Consider the following 15,424-nt stretch of genomic DNA (forward strand, 5'->3'; position numbering starts at 1 on the left):
AAACAAACTCATTAGAGGGTTAGTGCATAATAAAAATTCACATGTTCAGAGGTGACACAATCATTCTTAACACTTCTGGACATTGCTCAAAGCTACTGGAAGTTAATGGAACAAAGAAATCCATCCAACATAGCAAAAGAGGCAATGCGAAATAAAAGGCAGAATCTGTCAAAACAGCAACAGTCCGTAAAGACGAATTTTAAAATGGCACCGAGACTTGCTCAGATGAAAATGCCCAAATTTAATGAAAGTTGCGTACATATCCGAGGATCACTCACGTAAATTGGCATAATTTTCACGAGTTACCTACGAAGAATTAGGCCCAGATTCGTGACGGCAAGAAATCTGTTTCTGCGTAGTAATCCAAATCTAGTATGAACCTTACTATCAAAGACTTTACTTGGCACAACAATGCAACAAAACTAAGATAAGGAGAGGTTGCTACAGTAGTAACAACTTCCAAGACTCAAATATAAAATAAAAGTACTTGTAGCAAAATAAACACATGGGTTATCTCCCAAGAAGTGCTTTCTTTATAGCCATTAAGATGGGCTCAGCAGTTTTAATGATGCACTCGAAAGAAATAGTAGTTGAAGCAAAAGAGAGCATCAAGAGGCAAATTCAAAACACATTTAAGTCTAGCATGCTTCCTATGCATAGGAATCCTGTAAATAAACAAGTTCATGAAGCATGATGCAACAAGCATAGAAAGATAAAACAAGTGCAGCTTCAAGATTTTCAAGCAAAAGAGAGGCATTTTAGTAACATGAAAATTTCTACAACCATATTTTCCTCTCTCATAATAATATCCAGTGGCATCATGAGCAAACTCAACAATATAACTATCAAATGAAACATTCTTATCATGAGTCTCATGCATAAAATTATTACTCTCCACATAAGCATAATCAATTTTATTAGTTGTAGAGGGAGCAAATTCAACAAAGTAGCTATCATTATTATTATTCTCATCAAGTGTAGGAGGCATAGTATAATCACAACAAAATTTACTCTCCATAGTAGGTGGCACCAAAAGACCACTATCATTATAATCATCATAAATAGGAGGCAAAGTATCATCAAAGTAAATTTTCTCCTCAATGCTTGGGGGACTAAAAATATCATGCTCATCAAAGCCAGCTTCCCCAAGCTTAGAATTTTCCATATCATTAGCAACAATGGTGTTCAAAGCGTTCATACTAATATTACTACCGAGCATGCAAATAAGGTTCCATAGGTTTTTTAATTTTCGCATCAAACCATCCATGTCTTAAATCAGGAAATAGAATAAGAAGCTCATTGTTGTCCATTATGCCAAACTAGTGTAAACAAGAAACAACAAGATGCAATTGCAGGATCTAAAGGAAATAGCTTCGAGTACTTACAACGGCGAAAATAGCTTAGTAGCCGAGATCCGGAGTGTGAGTACCTTTTACCTTTCCTCCCCGGCAACGGCGCCGAGAAAATAGCTTGATGTCTACGGGTGCTTCTATTCTTGTAGACAGTGTTGGGCCTCCAAGAGCAGAGGTTTGTAGAACGGCAGCAAGTTTCCCTTAAGTGGATCACCCAAGGTTTATCGAACTCGGGGAGGAAGAGGTCAAAGATATCCCTCTCATGCAACCACTGCAACCACAAAGCAAGAAGTCTCTTGTGTCCCCAACACACCAAATAGGTGCACTAGTTCGGCGAAAAGATAGTGAAATACGGGTGGTATGAATATATATAAGCGATAGCAACGGCACCGGAAAAGTGCTTTGCCCGGGACGAGTAAACAAGCGTAGTAACGCATGCAGTAGTAACGCAGTAAACAAGTAAACAAGCAGCGATAGCGATATTTAGGAACAAGGCCTAGGGATCATACTTTCACTAGTGGACACTCTCAACTTTGATCACATAACGGAATAGATAAATGCATACTCTACACTCTTGTTGGATGATGAACACCATTGCGTAGGATTACACGAACCCTCAATGCCGGAGTTAACAAGCTCCACAATTCAATGTTCATATTTAAATAACCTTAGAGTGCAAGATAGATCAACACAACCAAACCAAGTACTAACATAGCATGCACACCGTAACCTTCACACTACGAAAGGAGGAATAGATCGCATCAATACCATCATAGTAATAGTTAACTTCATAATCTACAAGAGATCACAATCATAAACTACGCCAAGTACTACATGATGTACACACTGTCCACATTACATCATGCAGGAGGAATAGAGTACTTTAATAACATCACTAGAGTAGCACATAGATGAATAGTGATACAAAACTCATATGAATCTCAATCATGTAAAGCAGCTCATGAGATCATTGTATTGAAGTACATAGGAGAGAGATTAACCACATAGCTACCGGTACAGCCCCGAGCCTCGATGGAGAACTACTCCCTCCTCATGGGAGATAGCAGCGTTGATGGAGATGGCGGTGGTGTCGATGGAGGAGCCTTCCGGGGGCACTTCCCCGTCCCGGCGGCGTGCCGGAACAGAGACTCCTGTCCCCCAGATCTTGGCTTCGCGATGGCGGCGGCTCTGGAAGGTTTCTCGTACCGTGGCTTTTCCGTCTCGAGGTTTTAGGTCTGGGACCTTTATATAGGCGAAGAGGCGGCGTCAGAAGGTCAACAGGGCGACGACACTATAGGGGGGCGCGGGCCCCCCCTTGGCCGCGCCGGCCTAGGGTTTGGTGGGCCTGTGCCCCCTCTCTGGCGGCTCTCGGGTGTTCTGGATGCTTCCGGGCAAAATAGGAACCTGGGCGTTGATTTCGTCCAATTCCGAGAATATTTCGTTACTAGGATTTCTGAAACCAAAAACAGCAGAAAACAGGACCTGGCCCTTCGGCATCTCGTCAATAGGTTAGTTCCGGAAAACGCATAAATAATGACATAAAGTATGCATAAAACATGTAGATATCATCAATAATGTGGCATGGAACATAAGAAATTATCGATACGTCGGAGACGTATCACCAGCGCCCTCTTCAGCGGCTCCTTTGTCAGCGCCTCCTGCGCCAGCCATCGTCACCTCGATGCTGCCGGTGGCGCGGTCGGTGCGCGTCCTGCGGGCAGCTGCGGACCTTGGCGGATCCGGCACCACCAGCACCAGCGATGGGTACCAGGGCTCCGGCACGGTGTCGAGGTAGACACGGTGCGAGCCAAATTCGATGATTCGGCCGTTCTTGGGGAAGCGTCCGCCGTTGGCGAAGCATCCAGCGTTGTCGTTGACGAAATCCAGTGAGCCGAGGCGCTGGACGAGGCCAGAGACCACACGCTCGCTGGAAACGGTGAGAAGGCCCGCCCGGATATGAACTCCAGCAAGCGCAGCTGTTGGCCCCACGGTGGGCGCCAACTGTCGTCGTGGTGAAACGGCAGATGCCATAGGATGGCTTAAGTTGGGACCAAATGTACGCTTGAGGATCCGGGTGAGGGGAAGGTTAAGAGGAAAAGAGAGACAGAACTCCAGATTGTTATTGATGAACTTGGCCTAGGGCCAGAGGTTGAAGACGTATGGATTACAAGGTGGAAACCTCTACCCCTGTCTTGATCATCCCGCACAGGGGTGCCCCTCCTCTCCTTATATAGGGGAGAGGTGGCTTACAAGGGAAAAAACCCTAATGACATCTTTGATGAGCTAAGCTACTTTATAAAGCTGCTTTGGCCCCAGTGACGCCGCTTCTGTCTTTAATCAGAGGCTGATGACCTCGTCCGGTATCTTTAACGTCAGCAACTCCTTTGGCGTCAGGGCTTCGATTAAAGCTGATATGCTTCGCTCATCCTGTCCTTTGGTCCTTGAAGGAATCTTTGAATGGAATGCCGACATGCTACCGTTAGCCTATGCCGGATCTCCGGTTTGTTTACCTCTGAGCTCCGGCATCATTGACTTCGTATCTCAATCTCTTATGTTTCCCATACTCCGGCATACCCCTCCGGGTATACCGGATTGTGCCAACTTAGCGTTGTTAAGCTTAACTCTCAGAATCCGTAATCTTTAATTCGGTATATAAACAACATATTATGGCATATTTGCCATAGTCTTGGCCTACCAGGGGCCATCCCCCGACAAATGCCCTAATAGGGAATAATTTTGTGCACCCACCTAAATTAGAAGTGATTTTTCTATGGAATAAAACACAACACGAAAACCAATATAAAGATCTGAATTAGTGCATGTGCAGGATCTGTAGAAAATTAGTACAAATAAAAGTAAAAGATGAAACTGAAATGTAATTATGAAGGCAAAGCTTGGCTACATGAGAGTTCTGTCAGACTATGCTATTATAATGTTCGGGAAAAAACAGTTACAACTAATATTCAGGTAGATAGTCTATATGATAGCTTAACCTAGATAATGTGCTACAATAGAGGAAGGTGCGCCTAGTTTTTTTATTAAACAGGAAAAAGCCCCGAAGTGTGTGGAGAATGCACTAATCATGTGTTGTGCATAGATTTACATAAAGAACACTATTATAGGCACCTTGGGCTCCCACCACCGAAGCTACGAAAGCAAGTAGTAAGAACCTAGCAAACATAGTACCGTGGTAATTTCAAGTTCAAACATAATATTTATCTGGTTGGAGTCTTGATGAATGCTAAAATATATGTGATCTAAACTTGTTGTTTTTAGATATAGTATAAATGTATGTGCGCACCTAGATATCAGTCGACTGAGATTTATTATTGATGTTATCATAGGTATTTGTGACATTGAACAATTATTTTCCTCATGGTCAATTCTTTTGTATTGAATAAAAATTTCTTTTTTACCTCAAGAAAAAGTTGTACTGTATGAAGATTTTTTAGTCATGAACAATTTCTTTTGTTCCTTAAAAAACATTTTTTTGTACTGTGTGAATAATTATTTTGAATTGGATGAACAACACTTGCAACTCTCATATCAGCACAAATTGCAAGACAATCAAGTGAATAATGAGTCAACTAAGATTTGCTAAATCTCGAGCCGCCTTAGAAATACCTATTCCATAATAAATGTATCTGCATCAAACTGTAGTTTGTCCTGAAGCGTATGAATAAGCTCAGACATTAAGAAAATCAGGCTTAATGACCAAAATCCAAAATCATCAAAGAATAAAGCCGAGATTTGTTTTTTACTAAATAATAAAATTCAGCTCGTAGACCCATGTTTGAGACCGAAAAGTTAAGGGCGTGGCCAAGATGAATTTGTTGCACGCAAGCCAGAAGAAAACAGAAAGAAAAACACCACGCAAGCTCAGGACACACAAGACGCGTGGTCTTGGCTCTTTGTCTTCCTCTCTTCACTTTCGATCCCCTTTTTGCGTGTAGCTCTGGCTTTCTCTACAGAGTCTAGTGGCCACCCAGCTCTCGATTTGATGCCGCCACCGCCTAATCGATGCAGCAGGCCGCTCGTCGGCGCTCTCCTCGGCCCGCCCGTTCGGCACACCGCAGATATCTGGTCTCCTTGCGCCCATTCCCGCGCTAGTCTGAGCGTACGATGCTGGAGGTGGTGATACTGGAACAGAAGGTGAGCTGGCGACGTCGATTAGGCAGCGGTGGTGTCAAAGTCAAACCGAGTTGGTGCCCACCCGGGGAGCTGGCGGATGGAAAGCAACGGAATGGAGATCGATCCGCTGATGCGGATTCCCTGGCAGTTGTCGATATGTCCTGCCCGTCCTGCTGATTTCGCTCGATGGAAGGCGGCAACAGGTTTGGCACGGCTACGACCAGCACTCCAACTGGGATGGCCATGGCCGCATCACCACTCATCGCGTGGAACACGGAAGAGAAGACTTGTAGGTACACTACACTACCTCGTTGATCTCCATTCTGTACTTATCTAGTTTCGTTTTTGGCCTAGAAGTTCTACATGTTACACTGGAGCTGCAATTACACTGTAGAAAGCTGCTTGATGTATAATTTGGTTACTGCCTAAGTAAGGAGGTAAGCTATTTTGGTTGCGAGGTCTGGTCATCTTATCTTAACTATCTAAGAGCATAAGATGGCTTCCTAAGTATATGGCCCTTTCCTCTCAAAAAAAAAAAGTATATATGGTCCTTTAATGCGCATGGTTTGGCAGTAGTATTATAGGAACACTTAAGTTTAGCTACAAATTGGATTACTAATCTTCTTTAAATATAAAAAATACTAATCCTTGTTAAATTGATTACGAAGAGGAAGGGACAAATTCAAGCATTCTTATCATACTGTAATATTTTATTACCAAGCAACCTTTCAGCAGGAATATACTCAGTGCCAATATTGGAAGCCAAAGAAGGTCCGTTGTTACCAGACATAACAGAAAGTTTCTGAAGAAATTAAATTTGCAAGTACTAAATAGAAGTTACTTGGTGCAAATGGCAGAAAGACTCAGTCTGCAAATACATTTTGTAATTTGCGACACCACAAAACAAATGCATAAGCTGGAAAAAAAACCATTGGATAGCTTCATCAGACTGCAAGAACCATTCGTTGTCATCACCAACTAATTAATCCTCGCGTCTGGAAGGCCTTCTTGAGAGTGTTATATGACAGTTGAGTGTATATGTTGCATTTTCGTGAATATATTCGTATAATCTGAATCAAGAAGGAAATGTTTCAGTCTTTAGCATAGTTGATCAACCAGAACATTCAAAATTGGCATGATACATGGTAGACAAAATTGTTGCTTTTATGATCACTTCAATTGACTATTCCAAGAAGAAACATGCATGCACAAATAGCCAAAATACCCGTTGATGGGAAAGTTGTAGATTACAAAGTCGAAATTGTTGTTTTGTACACAAAGGGGAAAAAGCTAGGTAGCTAGCATCAGCGCCACAAACTGCATTTACCGATTCTTCTCTGCTGGGATCTATGCAGCCAACTCCTCTCCCTCTGCTCCATCTCCACGGCCGTCATCGAGTCATGCTACAACAATGAACCATCAACCGAAAAGGAAAATATCAAGACTTATTACTCATACTGCTAGATGACCTTCTAGAGCACGGCCACCTAGATGGCCTCCATTGTTCTTTCCTGCATAAAGGGAAGAAGCATGATCTGCATTATGATTTCTATCTTGGGGTGGAGATCGCGACTGCCACAACAAAAGGGGGAGAGAAAATCGATGATTATGAGCTTGTCGCCAGTGTTGCGAAGGGAACCGGCAAAGTCTTGTGCAGATGCAAACCCCCTCGTGTTTGTATGCGTTTTCTTATCCCACCACCTATTGGCCTTGTCTATCCTTAGGTTTCGTTCATATGCATAGACCAACAGACAGTCTTGAATTCAGATCATGTCCACCACAGCTAACCTAACATTGCACATTCTACAACAGTCGAAATCACAGCCTAACAGTCGACCCATTTGCAGTGATATCGGGTCACCAGGGGATGCTACAGCGAAGTTAGCCCATACGCTTTTGTCGGTAAGGAGGCTAAGTTTTTCTTTCATTATATCGTCGGCTTCGTCTTCTCCTATTCTTACTTTCCTGCAATATTACTGATGCTTGCTATTCTGAATACTCTAGAGATTAAAATAGCAAGAAGCAAAGAGAGGTCGGAAACGCTGCAGAGGAGTGGAATCAAGGAGCAATTGCAGATCTTGCATGCTGGAGCTGTAAGGAGAAAATAAATCGGAGCACCTCTGTCTGTGCTGCTATTCCCTTTCTGCTCATCCCCTGGCCCTGGCTCTGTTGTTCCTTCTGTTTGAGCAGCATCGGATGTGGAGGAGGGTTCTCTCGCCGTATCCGCGTCGGAGGAAGAGCGGGGATAAGATGAGAGAACCCGGAGCCGTGCCCGAACAAAATGGCAGAAAACAGCAGCGACAGAGACTTAGTAACTGAGAATTTATGGAGCTTGCATTGCTAATACCGCCAGCAAGCTCTTCTGGCAGATAGAAGAAAAAATCGAGTAGATGTGGATGGAGCCGACACCGACTGGTACGTTATCTTTCCTTACACAAGCAAGTCAGAAATGGAAGCGTTAATCTACTCAAAATCAATTAGTTTATCAAAACAATGGAAGCGTTAATCTACTCAAAATCAATTAGTTTATCGAAACAAAATTAGATATAGATCAGGAATATTTAGCATGTTTCATGATATGACATCCAACTACATGGATTTTTGCAACCGCCCATAGTAGTGCTTCAAGATCCATGGATTCACCAAAAATAAAAGCGACAGAAAGAGGATATATCATCGAGAAAGGAAATATCACTGATGAAAGATCTAAGACATAGGGGTGCAGGTTCTGGGAGCATATATAGGAGCTAAAGTAGATTCATGCTTTGACAAATCTGCCCAGAGCTAATAAAGCGTTAAAAAGGCAATGAGTATAATTACCTCATGACAAAATTATGCTTTTCTCTCCATGATTCCTCGTTCCTCAAAACATATGAGTCCGTTCCCACATTCTCATGGGCTTCACTTTTGGTGAATGCATTTCTTATACTGTAGTTTATATTCATTTGTAGATTTCCAATGTTGAAGAACACTTATTAACATCCATGAATCAACAATGGTGGCAACAAAATGCAAGAAATATACATGCATATAATTTCAGTAAGAAACACATGGATCATAAACAATATCGCAATAGATGAGGAGACTGGTACATAAAAATATATAGGTTTAGGATTTACTGCTGAAAATTCTAGACTTGTAAACATGTATGGGAAAAGGTAATTGAAAGACTAATTTGGATAGACTAAAATCTAAGAAAATAAACAACTACACAACATTAAATCGAATGTCTTATTCAGATTTTTTTTAGCATTTCCCTTTTACCTCCCGATAATGGAAATGTTAGATATTGACATCACTGAAGCATTAGTTTTACCTGGAATGATTTTCGAAACAACTTATAAGCACGGTAGGTACCTGCTGAAGCACACTACTTTGAATCTACATAAAAACAAAAACGTGGATTAGTGGGATTTGATTCCACCTTGCTACCAAAAACTTGACGCATTGCAAATAGCAAGCAAACATAGAAACTGTGAAAACAATTTAGATGCACATATGAATAATCTGAATATTAAACATTTTTCCAAACGCAGCGATGGATAGGGGAAATTAAGAAAGAAGAGATACTTTCTAGAAACTTTTTTTTAGCTTGTTAGGTAGTTGACACATTACAACACCATCTTTTGGGAAATAATGAAAGCTGGCATCGATACTGAACTGAACAAAACAATACTTAAATTATTGACCCCTCTTCCATACATAATTGCATTGAACATTCAGAAGTTCTTTTTTTCATTGAGCATTCACAGTTACCTGAAGAACAAATAAAATGAGTTGGCTGTCCGTTCCTCCACCCAAAGTAAACAACCATCTTGACCTTTGAATATAGTGATTATGGGGCAACTGTGGCGATCAATATCAGGGTGCCCTCTAATCCCTCCATGCCCATCTCTATAGGCTAGATTGTAGTAGCAATTAATGCAAGAATGGACAATAATGAAACCCTTTGATTGAGTCACCAATAAAGCATAAGAAAATTCCACAGGTTACCACCTAAATCATTGTATTATCACTCAAATTCAAGAAAAATAAATAGTATATGTGCACCATGGTTAGTACTAAACATATATGCAAAGTATAGGTTAGCACCTAAACATATATGCGAAGATAGCTTACCTGCTACTACCTTTTGCAGTTCTCACTACCGATGGGCATCAGGAACCGTACCATGCCTCTTGACCTGGCCATCGAGCACATCCACCACACAGGAGGATGGCGGCGGATCTGCACGCTCCGCGCGAGTGACCTCGCTGGATGGACCCAGAACTGGAGGAACTCACTGGCACCCTGCGGACACATGAAGACCAATGAGAAGGAGGTATGGTCGCCATGAGGTAAGTGCTCGCGGTCGTCGAGCCGTCGCTCGCCGCCGGACTCCGGCTCCGCATACGGGAGGAGGAAGGCATGGCCGACGCGAGGGAACAGCTCGCCGTACGTCGTCGCGTCGCTGCTCTGCGTAGGACTCCGGCTCCGCATCCCAAAGTGGAGCCGGCAGCACCTCCACCACGGGGGTATACCCTCCACACCGATCACTGGCACACCGATCTGGGCCATAGTCGCCGCAGCCTGCCGCGGCAGGCGCCGCACATCCCTTATGGTGTCGGGGCGGCCAGGAAGGGAGAGGAGGAGGGCACGAAACCCGGAGGAAACGTGGATGACAGAGATTAAATTTTCTCTTGGATGGGAGGAGTCGACTGAGATAGGATTGGGGCCAGCTTGAGAGGACAGAGGAGTCGCAGGGATAAGGATTGGTTGAGCTCCAGCCGCCGAGAGGAGGTCAGGCGAAGAGCCCAGTGAAGATGTGGGAAGGAGGAGAACAGCCAATTTCTCTTTTCTCGCTCGATGGTAGGCCCCTCCACACCGCTTTGACCGTCCCACGCTAGAAACCAATTGGAACCGGAAGACCGGAGATCGTGGGGATAAAAGAGATCGTGGGGTTCGTAGATAGAGAGAGGGGTAACCGGAACCGCTATTGTATTATACCGGAAAGAGCCGGTTAGCATGGGTTTTCCATACGAAAATAAAGGAAGGTAAATCCTAGCTGCAGTAGCACATAGCGCCATCTACAGGAAAACTGCCGTACGTGTCAATGAATGATTGGCGTGAATTACCATCTACAGTTATCCAAAACGCTATGGTTGAAGCAGAAGGGGTCAGATTTGATACATGGCAACCGCTAGGGATCGGATCCCGATTCTAGCTTCCCATCGGACCTGTGTTTTGCCGTACGATTCAAAGCACATCGGGCGTTGGATTTTCAGCAGGGTCGTGCACTCCTTCCGTGAAACAAGGGTGTGATTGCATGCTTCCTAATAATTGCTTCCGAAATATATACTAGCGTCAACCTTCCTTAACAGAATTACTAATCAGTGGGATACACAGCTAACTGCTCCCCAATTTAGTACCTTGGGATTTTTTAGGAAAACAAATCCTGTTTCAAAAGAAACTAACAATTTTAGCAAAATTTCAGGCATACAGATTTTCTTCTGTTGAAAGCAAATTTTTTTATTTCGAGTGTTGTTTGATTTTCCTTTTTTGCATCTGAATTTTGCTTCAATTGTATTGCTTCCATGGTGAATGGATTTTCTTGGATGTAGTATACAAAAATTTGTGCCGTGTGTGACATGATACATATATTTCACATAACATTGGGATGTACCAACATGAAATTTGTACGGTTCAAACATAATATAGTAATATTGGAAGCACTTGATTAGTGTGCCAGAAGCTTCATTGATATGCCTATGAAGCATGATAGTGTGTTAATAAAAGTTTGATTAGTTGCATAGGAAGCGGATAGGTATTGTGAAACCTATAACCTTTGTTTTTTTTGTGTGACTAAGCTTCATTCCTATACTTGGAGAATTATTTAGCGCTTCATACATTCACTTTACATATTTCAGACAAACTAAATATTTGCTTCCTTCAAGTCGTCAAAATACAATGCTTCGTACTTTCATATCACATGTTTGCTTCATTCAACAAGATGATATGTTTCCTGGATGCATCAAATATTTTAACAAAAAATGTGTTACAAACACTAGAAATTCATTTCATTTGGAATCTGGAAACATCAATTTACAAGGCCATAGCCCATGAACTACATGATGTAGCCGCGAGCTCCCTTTCCTCTACCGTTGCTTTCCTCGAGATAAAATTTATTGACGACTTGCTGGAATCTATTGGTAGATCGGAGTCCCGATCCTATTGGTAGCATCTTACTAGTTTGGAATGAACACCTGCATCAAAACAGTGATCTAATACCATACAAATCATGTAAAAAATCATATGGCAATAATTCCATTATTCCACACTAGTTGCATGATTCAGCAAACTCAGTTAACAATTGTAAACACGAAGCATGAACATAAATCTGACATAGCATAATCAAGCAATAAACGGAAGCAAGTAAAATAGTTCCCAAACATGAACATTGCTAATATAGTTTTCAAAGTATATTGATTCCTTCAATTTTCTTCCCAGAACATATCTACTAGCATGAATCTATTGCACCATAGAGATTTACGAACAATTGTGACTCAAATATATGACAACATGTAGGTATATGGATCAGACAGAAAATTGGGAAGCATGATAATATAGAAACATCAATCTATGTGTACGAAGCATATTGTAATCTATGTAGAAGCACACAAAATTGAAATGTATAATAAAACAATGGTCCCCGCCAATTATAGAAAAATATGAATAAACTTCATCATCACGGTGCACAATCCTTCACACACGAAGCATGGTTCAAGCAGTACCTGAAAACATAGAAATGCCAGCCGCGGTCGAGGTGGAAGCAGCCTTTGCCGCTGATCTTGGGCCAGATTGAGGCGCCTGGATCGGCCGCTAGTCAATGATGCCGGCACAGCCGCTCCCTGGCCGCCGACGTGCGAGAAAAGCCAGTCGTGGTCGCCGATGGTCGACCTGGATCGGCGGGAGGAGGAGAGCGGGGGCCGACGGGGGGCAGCTCAACGAGGATGGGAGGGTCGGATGGATTGGAGGCGCATCAATTAGGAGGGGTTTACGGGATGCGAGTAGTAACTGCAGGCAATAACTGCTTAGGAAATTTCAGTCAGCAAATATCCTGAAAAATTAACGCGTGTAGAAAAGGAAAGTAGCCATCAGATCGGAAAATAGATCAACGTCCAGGGAGAGGTCCGACAAATAGACTCCCATCGGGCTACGTTGTATAGTGTTTACCATCTCTACTATCTTTGAGTTGTGATCCAAACACTTAAAAAAAACTTTGTCTTATGAAACAAATCTGCAGGGCAAAATAATTCTCCAGTGATTTCATAAATACATTAAGGGATGAATGCTACTTGGTAATTTTAATTAAAAACAATTCCCTGAGCATATGGTTTACCGCATGGTCACATAACAAAATCGAACTGGCACACATGAACGCTTTGTTGCTATAGAAGGACCATTGCCATCATCTGTTTATCCAGCATAAGTAGATGTAGATCTGATACCATAACATTAATATTGTAATAGTACCTGCTGCAAGAATCAACATTAATGTGTTTAGTTCGTGTTGATATAAGTTCTTATTGGAATGAGAAGATATAATACAACCGTAAGGACTATGGAAAAAACAGACTGCAATCTTAGGGAAAAGACTACTCAAATTTCAAGAAACAAAAAAGGGTCATCCGTATTTACATTCTCACTACAGAAATCAGCATGTGCTATGAAGTAACCTGCTGCCATGCCAAATATTGTACCAGTGAAAAACTGTAGCCATGAGTGATGCAACGAAGATTTAAGTTGTAACTGACCCACTGGAACTACAGGTTAGGTGGCGCTAGTAATAGCATCTGCAGAATTGTGTATAATATTTCAATTAGTAAACAATGGCTGCCTGAAATGTAAAACTTCTGAGTAGCGTACAAAACAGTCATTTACCTGATGTTGAGAAAATCCGAACTGGAGTATATTTGTTTCTTAGCCATCAGTTCGTCAGAAAACACTGCAAGGGAGGACCTGAATCTTCATTCTTAGGCACTGATGAGTGACCACACAATCTGTAAGGGACATATTCATCGAGAAACCAAAATAAATATGGGAAGATAATACTTGCTGTAGTTCATGTAGTCTATCTGGCTCTGCAGTTTTGGAGCCCAGCTCAAGAACTCAATAAGGAAGAATATAATTCTAAATCTGCAGAGATGTAATAAAAATAAGCTGAAATAGAAGGGAGAGGGGAATCCGCCTAGCTTGTAAGTCAAAAATCCTCTCAATTTCTCCAGCCTCCGTTGTCAATGCTAATGGGCAGGTAGGGTATGGAAGATCTGAAGATCACCTGGTGAAAACATGGCCGTGATGGCGAGGCAACGGCTGGTGCATGGTGAGGAAGAAGAATAATTACTCTGGTTGTGTGGACTGAGATTAGGAAGGCATTCATCCTATGTGGATTGAATACGCTCGTATATATGAAGAGGAGAATAATATACAGGGAAGGAGAAGAGACATGCGTGATGTAAGACAACATAAATTTTGGTTGAACTTCCTCCATCAGTTCCTATGCAGTTATTTCTCGTGGGAATCCTAGGGAAGATGAGAAGAGTCCGCTGTCCTGGAGATCGTGGAGAAGAGAGAATATGATGCGTATCGTTGTTCATGTCAAGGGGCGGTGGAGAGCAGCAGGGAAGACGAAAAGCGTTGTCTTTTCACGGAGGAGTCTGGTGAATAGATAGGTGAAAACTTTTCATCCGGTGACGTGGCTCGCTGTGAGACCAGTAAAATGGGGTCATCTATAAAGAAAGAGAAGATTCATACCCTTCTCTATGTTTTAAGAAGAATTTTCAAGGACATGGTAAGAGTTTTTAGTGTGGTACACCTACTCAGTCCATTATTTGACATGACCCTTTCAAAAGCCCATTCCTATAGCAAAAACACAAAATCCGCATGCGCGCACGCACACACCCACGCACGCGTGATTGAAAAAAACTACTTTGCAAACAGTTGGTTGCATGTGCTCTGTTTCTGATATTGAGAAGTTATACAAGAAAATTATGTTTAACAAGATAAGGATAAACCTAAAATAATATACCTTCTGATATCTTATTTGGATGCCTATTATGTTTGTAAGTTCCCATATCTAATATTAGCAATGCTCTCCTAATTTCCTAATTTGCACATGCGTAGAAGTCATGTGTTGCTAGAAAAGGATATCACCTTGGCCTTGACTCTCATAGGGAAATGTTCTCCAAGATGTGCACCTTCGAACTTTGGCTACCCTACATGTATTTCACTTGCGTCATGTGTTGCTAGAAAAGGATATCACCTTGGCCTTGACTCTCATAGGGAAATGTTCTCCAAGATGTGCACCTTCGAACTTTGGCTACCCTACATGTATTTCACTTGCAGTGCACTTTTGAGTACTGAGACTCAGCACCCTCCTTTTATAGGTGATTTGAATAAATTTCCTTCTTTGATTATTATTTTTGACACCCACCTCGTTCTCATCGACGACTTTCTTGCACTGATAAAAATATTTGCATGCAATTGTGACACGTGTAGATGGTGGTAGTAGGTCGGGAGAGGTGGTGTCACATTGTGTTCTGTGTCCTTCATTGATTTATGTAGTTATACCCGCCTCGGTGACATAGGCATCCCAATGGGCCTGCCGAAGATAGTACCCGGGGTTTACTGAAGGCCCACGACCCGAAGTTTATAAAGTCTGGAAGCCCAGTTATGAGATATTTAGGGAAAGATAGAGTTGTATTAGGAATACTGACTTGTAACTATTACGGGACGAACTCAAAGAGTCTCCCGGACTTTGTAACTTGTACATCACGAAACCCTCGGCTCCGCCTCCTATATAAGGGGGAGTCGAGGGACAAAGAGAGGATCGATTTCATTGTCAACACAACCCTAATTTCTTAGCAGTCGAGTACATTTCCGGCTGAACCTTCGAGATCTAC

The 15,424-nt window shown here is 42.3% G+C and overlaps 2 long non-coding RNA genes across 2 annotated transcripts; one reads left to right on the forward strand and one right to left on the reverse strand.

Annotated features, from left to right (window-relative positions):
* The first annotated feature begins 7,324 nt into the window (after positions 1 to 7,324).
* LOC124677360 lies at positions 7,325 to 9,777 on the forward strand. Its single transcript, XR_006994036.1, has 3 exons — positions 7,325 to 7,385; positions 7,488 to 7,898; positions 9,622 to 9,777. It is a non-coding gene; the product is annotated as an uncharacterized LOC124677360 (long non-coding RNA).
* LOC124677359 lies at positions 8,799 to 9,778 on the reverse strand. Its single transcript, XR_006994035.1, has 2 exons — positions 9,603 to 9,778; positions 8,799 to 8,864 (listed from the first exon to the last, which is right to left on the reverse strand). It is a non-coding gene; the product is annotated as an uncharacterized LOC124677359 (long non-coding RNA).
* Positions 9,779 to 15,424: the final 5,646 nt, after the last annotated feature.

Source organism: Lolium rigidum, chromosome 7 (genome assembly GCF_022539505.1).
Source record: "Lolium rigidum isolate FL_2022 chromosome 7, APGP_CSIRO_Lrig_0.1, whole genome shotgun sequence".
Taxonomy (NCBI): domain Eukaryota; kingdom Viridiplantae; phylum Streptophyta; class Magnoliopsida; order Poales; family Poaceae; genus Lolium; species Lolium rigidum.